We start from the raw sequence: 6969 nt of genomic DNA on the forward strand, positions 1-6969 counted from the left end.
TTTTAGAGAAATTTAAGGTTTTTTTTTGTCGTTCCTCAGCTGGACAAGACTCCTACCGCCTCTCATCTATCCGCCAGGGCCGCAGGTCTGCACAGGATTATGCCATAGACTTTAGAGTAGCAGCAGCAGAGACTCACTGGGAGGATGAGGTCCTAATTTTTCTTTTTCTGCAAGGGTTATGTGAAGAAATAATCACCTGGTAACACCTCTGTCTCATCTTGTATTTAAGCACTAGTCTTTCCCTACCTCCTCGCTCAGTATTGGTTGGCCTTTCGAGCTACTTAGTTGCGTTACGCCTTCTACCTCTTCGTACTATTCAGGTTCCGACTTTGGTTTCTCCCCTCTTACTAGGTTTTTTGGATTACGGCTCGGCTTCGGTTGCTCTCTCTCAGTTTGGATCTCTGGCTTCCCCTGGACTCTCGGCTCTCTCCTTCGTCTACGGTATTTGGAGCACGACTTGTCTCTATCGGCTCCTGCAAGTGGGTTCATTACTTGGTTTCGGTTTCACTGGCCGAATCCTTAACAAGTAGCTAAATACACAGGTCACACTGCTCCAGTTGAGGCTCAAACTCACAACCTCAGCATGACTCTGCTGTGCATTGCTGTATAAGCACCGCGCGCTGACCGACTGCGCCACTGGAGCTGTTTAACACCCTCTCCTCATACAGACTGACGCTGCAGAAACACAGGCTGCAAACAGGGTTTCGGTTGTGGATCCATCTACACATGGGGGAAAGGGACAGTAAAATAGCAAGGAAAATACAAGAGAAGAAACTGAAAGAATTGTGCTCACTGCAAAGTAGAAAGGAAAGAGGTGGCCGGATACGTAAAACAACTCCGCAGATAATTTGTAACGACATTCTTTGGTGACAATCAGCGGTCGGATTTCTCTTCAGGTTCAGCTCTGCAGTTTGAACGTACATTCTCCGAGATTGGTTAGTTATATGTGATCAGCTGATATTAAATAGGACTAATAAGAATCAATACAATTGATGTCTGGCAAAGGCAAATAACCTTTGTACATGATCTGGAATGTGACTGGTTAAATTTCAGCACAGTTGCTACCCCCTTTATAAAGGGTGTGCGCACTTATACAACCAAGACATTGAAAGTTTTTTTTTATTATTGTTCCAAAAAATGTTCCATTTGTTTTCTTTCTTAAATGTTGTTGATTAAAAGATCTTATTAAATGAGAAAAAATCTGATTGTGAAAAGGTCAAATTCTTAGTGAAAAAATCAGTAATGTGAGGAAAGATGAATTGTGGGAGCCCCTTGACTCCTCGTGTCGTTCTGTATTTCTCGCTCATTCTACTGGGAGTTGTGCCGTCGCTTCTGGATAAAGTCTGTCAGTGGTCATTCCAGATGGGTCAGGTATGACTGCACTTCGGCACAAGAAGAGACATGTGATTTGCGAGGATCCCGGCAGTGGCTTTGTTTTTTCTAAAGTCCAGATAGCTCAGTTGGTAGAGCATCAGACTTTTAATTTGAGGGTCCAGGGTTCAAGTCCCTGTTTGGGCGGTTGTGCTTTTCTTCAATCTATTGTGAATGTCATTCTAAATTGTCTTTTATCTTTCCCTCTTCTAGCTGTACTGTGGTTATTTTAAATGTTCATCACTTGTATTTTCTTTAGTGTTTCCTTTCACAAACCAAAAATGTTCAAGGTGATCTTCTCACCACACTCCACGTAAATAAATTAAAAGAAATCACAGTAGAGTAAAGGACACGCAGTGAGGAGCTCCCGCAGTGAGTACTCTTGAATACGACAAAAGGAAAGGCACACTGCACATCTGCGGAACATCGCAAAGTAATTTTTTTTATGAAAGGTTCAAGGAAACCTGAATATGTTTGCTAGAAGTATTTCAGAATCACAGTCAAATCGAGTAAGATTGCTGCACAGATCTGACGTGTGAATTTAGAATACTGTTTGTGCGTTGTATAAAATACGCTGTTCAAAGCTTTTAAAAAACTACAGAGATACGTTTCGGAATGCGTCTTCCTGTAAAAATAAAATCTCTACACGGGTGCTATAAGCAGAGTCTGAAGCCTGCTTAACAGAAGAACTATATTCAGAGGGCCAAAGAAGTGAATATTTCACCAAGCGAGAGAAAGCATCTCAGAAAAAGGAGGTGCAGTCTCTTCCATGCAGAATAACACCACAAAGTCAGACTACAAGTGCTGAAAAGCTGCTATCAAGGGTAACCCGGCCGAGCGCTCTAAGGAGCTGGATTAAAGCTCCGTCTCTTCGAAGGCATGAGTCGGAATCCCACTGCTGCCCAGTATCTCCTTGTTAAGAATCATGGTTTTGTTGTTGTAGATTCTGCGCGATTAAATCAGTTTCAATAGAATTAATTTGAACAGTCATATTTGTTTTATTCCTCCTACCATGGCAATTTGTGCTCAAAGATTTAACTTTTTTATATTTTAAAAAACATGCTAGCCTTAATGGGAAAGTAAGCGGCACTGCAGGCGTGGTGGCCAAGTGCTAAGACTTCGGTATCAATAAGGTCAATAATCTGTTAAACATTTTATGCCATTTTTTCCATAAATGATGTTCACGTTGGAACAGTGAGAAAGGCGTGCCTGGATGCGCTTGAACCATCACCTTATTATCATTTGAGTCCCACCCTGACCGCACTAAGCAATTGTACCACAGAGACTCCAACAAGTCAGTTTTCTCCATTTGCAGTTTTGGGTAAAAAATAATCTGCACTTTTAAGCAAGTATTGTATTTCAAATTTGGCAAATTTCTTGAAAAACGTTGTTTCAGAGAGAAGCTGAGTAGACAGGAATAGCCCAGTCAGTAGAATATCGAGCTTTTTATCTCTAGGTCCCTAGTCAGGTGACTGATTTTCTTGCAACTACTGTGAACCTGCGAAATAGATGGTCTTTTGTCCCTCAGTATAACATAGAAGTTGTTCTATTAATGTTTAAAATGTTCAATATTTTTCATGCTCTTAAGCACTTTCTGTCACAAAGTTTATGGTGTTCTTGGTGCTGTGCTGTACGTAGATAATATAGACGAGAGCACAGGTAACAATACAGGACAAGCAGTGAGGAGCTCACGTAGCTTTCAACTCAGTGCAGAGTCCAGAGGGAGGCCTAGGTCGCTGAACGATCAACAGGTATCTAATAATGACATTCACAAAGGTGACAATACGTTTTTTTCAACATATCCTTACATTTACTCATACAGCACAATGTATTTTCTGTACCCTCAAATCCCCAATGTAACTACTTTCTCCTGAGAAACACAAGTATAGAGTGAAATCACAATAAATTATACAACAAATCTATTCAAATGCCCAGATATGACAGAACACACCCCTTTAAATATGTATTTCCTTCATTTCAGTTTTCTTCCCTCCCCAGGATACCTGAAAATTCACTATCGCATATTAAAGGCTGTACATGTAATACATCTACTAATAAAGATGGACATTAAAGTTAATTATTTAAAAAATACACTTTTCATTAAGACATGTATTGACAAAATTATTGTGAATAGTTGTGGTGTCTGGAAAGCAATTTTTGTTAAATATAACAATTTTCAAGCGAGTGGTGCATAAGCTTGTTATTTAGTGACTTAATTATTTCCACTGCATTCACAACAGTTCTAATGTGTTTGCTTGTTCCGCATAGCCTGCTACTGAGTTGTTTTCAGAACTGAAACCTATAAGAACATTATTTAAGATGCACCATGGCCCAGAATCGTTCATTGGGACTAGGATTAATATCAACTGAAAGTACTCCAAAATAAAATATTTAACCTGAATATTAAAAGAGTAGGAAAGTATTAAAACAACACCATAACGTCTTAACTTCCAATCTTCTTCCAGGTTCAGGCCATGTACAGTAAAATGACATAATCAGTTGAGTCATGCCGAGGCTGAAAGTTTAAGCCTCACCTGGAGCAGCCTTGTTTTCTGTCTTGACAAAAAAAGTGTTTTGTTCCACAACGGCGTGAAATGATCATGTCTTTCACTCTACTTCTCTCTTGTAGTAAAGCAGATCTTGCTAGGTGAGCATTTGCTCCGGTAAATTAGGTCACTTTTCATGTTAACTCACTTCTTCTAAACACATTTCCTTGTGTATGTTTTCTCCATGAAAAAAAGACATTTTCCCTTACATGATTTCTCGTTTTGTTTCATCAAAGAGTACAGAAAGAAGAAAGAAAGGAAAAGTGTGGTAAATGAACTCTGCCGTCTGTGGGAGATGTCAAGCGCATTGGACATGAAAAGTGCCCAATAAAAGCCATTTCTCTTCGTTTCTCTTACAGTCAGGGCTCCTGTTCTGTGTAAAGGAGGCAGCTTGCTCAGCCAGCAGACTCAGGGCTTACTGAACGCAGGTGTCTCAGAGTGGTGTGTCCAAGCGGCTGTAAAAGAGGAGAATTCTGCTGGCGCTGTAGCTTAGTTGCTTTAAGTATCTGTCTCGTTAACTGGAGATCCTGGCTCCACATCCCAGCTGTGCCCTTCTTCCTGTCTTTTTGTGCAGAAAGTACCATTTTGGACAACCGCATAGGGCTTGATTTAGTTTAATGCATTAATGCATTTCCTTTCTGCAACAACTTGTTTTTCAAGAAATTCATACAGCTTGTGAAAAATGAAATTTAATTCTTGGCTATCAGAGCAGTAGGAATATTGCCGACTGGCAAGAAAATGCAAGCAATGTTTATTTTCTTACCAGAAAGGTGCGAATGGAGCAAAGCCTTTCTCATCAGTCTCTGTGGTGCAACCGGCAAGCGTGTTTGGCGGTTAACTGAAAGGTTGGTGGTTCAAAACCACCCAGGGACGATCTTCTTCTTCTTATTATTATTATTATTATTGTCAATGTAAACACTGTCTCCACAAAAGCCGAACCTTTAACCCTCTTTATATTTGCCGAAAATGCGAGTCTTTTGCCCGTGTCCAACAACAACACTTGAGACCAGGGAAGTCCAATAGTGATCAACACCGCAACTCCCCAGAAATCCATATTCACCCATGGAAAAGTATCTTTGAAGGGCTGGCGGGATATATCATTTATACTCCTGTTGTATCCTCTGCTAAAATAGTTTAGAAATACAATGCGGATTTGTTTGAGAATTTGACAAGCATTGTTGCGTTAGCACTGTGAAGTTGGATGTTGATATTTTGATATATTTACCTTAATTTTAACATAAATGCTGTTCAATCTATGCTATACAATCAATCACAGGTATATTTTGAGTCTCGTACTGATTGTCCTGTGGATCCAAAAGAAAATTTTAAAGCTGATACACTTTCGATTGTAATTTGCATCTAGCTACAACGTCCCTGGAAAAGATATTTTATGAGTTGCGTGCAATCGGTATCTTTTACTTTAGGGATGGTAGTGGAAATAGCTTTAAAAATGTTTTCTAAAGAAGATTGTATTGCCAGGACCTGCCTTTAGCGCTCGGTAGCGATTACGCTGTTGATATAGATGGAGAAGAAATGTAAGATGAATTGATGATCTAAGATAAAATAGCCCTAACGCCTCCTGTAACAGTGTTTGTATTCATAGCAAGTAATATTCTTTTTCAAACCCGGACGTTGCTTTTGCATTAAGTGTTATGTAACCATTAGCAGTTTCGGTAGCTTCTGAAGAGCGCACTTTTCCAAACTGAAGCCTATAAGAACATTCTTCAAGATGCACCATGGCCCAGAATCGTTCATCGGGACTAGGATTATCAATTGAAAGTACTCCAAAATAAAATATTTTTTATTTAAAATTAAAAGAGTAGGCAAGTATTAAAACAACACCATAACTTCTCGACTTCCAATCTCTATCCTGGTTCAGGCCATGTCAAATGACATAATCAGTGGAGTCATGCTGAGTTTGTGAGTTTAAGCCTCACCTGGAGCAGCCTGGGTTTCTGTCTTCACAGGTAAACAGTGTTTTGTGTTATTTGCTAAATGGAGAGAGGATGCTGTGTTAATTGTTCTCCTCCTGGGAGAGGACAAGATGAGAAGTTCACGAGGCTGGTGGTAAATATCCTGTCCAGGAATATCGGGGCTGTAGGGGGTCAGATCTGTAGATGTAGTGAAGACATTAGTGGGGACGGTGTGTCTGCTCTCTGTGAAAGAGCCGGGCAGGAAGAATAATCTGTGGTCTGGGAAGAAGAGACCCTCGTTGGAATAGCGGCGCTCCTCACAGGAGAGAATGAAATCTTTTTTGAAAATCTTTTTCAGGGACGCTGATTGTTCTCTTTGGGTGAATTAAAAGCCCTTGCAGTGAGTGACCTCGTGGTGCAATGGTAGCGCGTCTGACTCCAGATCAGAAGGTTGCGTGTTCAAATCACGTCGAGGTCAGCTGATGTGTTTGTAGATGCTGCTGGTGCCGAACCCAGATTTTACACCACGCAGTTGCGTTTTATCTGTACACCACCTAGGTAATCTGAATGAAATAACAGAGCAGTACGGAACACCCAGTCAGGAGTTTATGCAGTGTTTCATCTTGAACACGACAAGAGAAAAGGCACACTGCACATCCGCGAAACATCACGTCCGACTTTAGAGACAGTGACATCAGAGAATGGAAGTTTCAGACCGCTTTTTTGTACAGTTTCAAGCAAACCTGAAAGTTAGGGAGTGTTTGGTCACTTTTGTATGAAAAAGTGTCTGAAGCCTGTAATTATAATTTGTCCTTTTTTAATTGTAGTTGAAATCCACTCCCATGTACCAAGACCTACAGTATATTCATGTTTGCTTAAATGATTAATGCTATAGGACATTAGCTGGTGTTTTTTGTAACGATTTGCTTTTTCATGCAGGAAAGAAAGGAAACCAGACCCAACGTTTGCTTTCAGGTGCGGTCTATTTACATAACGGACATCTATTTCTGAGGAGCCTGATTTAAATCACACAACCCCGGTAGAAGTCGAATCGACAATCTTATAAACCGAAATCAGACGCGTTATCCATTAAACCACTAGCCCGTCACATAACTGAATTGTGCTTTGGTGAGTTCAGC

General features: G+C 40.4%; 2 non-coding genes across 2 annotated transcripts; both read left to right on the forward strand.

The window, feature by feature from the left end:
* Positions 1-1445: 1445 nt before the first annotated feature.
* trnak-uuu (transfer RNA lysine (anticodon UUU)) lies at positions 1446-1518 on the forward strand. Its single transcript has one exon. It is a non-coding gene; the product is annotated as a tRNA-Lys (tRNA).
* Positions 1519-6236: 4718 nt separating this feature from the next.
* trnaw-cca (transfer RNA tryptophan (anticodon CCA)) lies at positions 6237-6308 on the forward strand. Its single transcript has one exon. It is a non-coding gene; the product is annotated as a tRNA-Trp (tRNA).
* Positions 6309-6969: the final 661 nt, after the last annotated feature.

The sequence above is a fragment of the Lepisosteus platostomus genome, chromosome 5 (genome assembly GCF_059453375.1).
Source record: "Lepisosteus platostomus isolate fLepPlt1 chromosome 5, fLepPlt1.hap1, whole genome shotgun sequence".
In the NCBI taxonomy this organism is placed as follows: domain Eukaryota; kingdom Metazoa; phylum Chordata; class Actinopteri; order Semionotiformes; family Lepisosteidae; genus Lepisosteus; species Lepisosteus platostomus.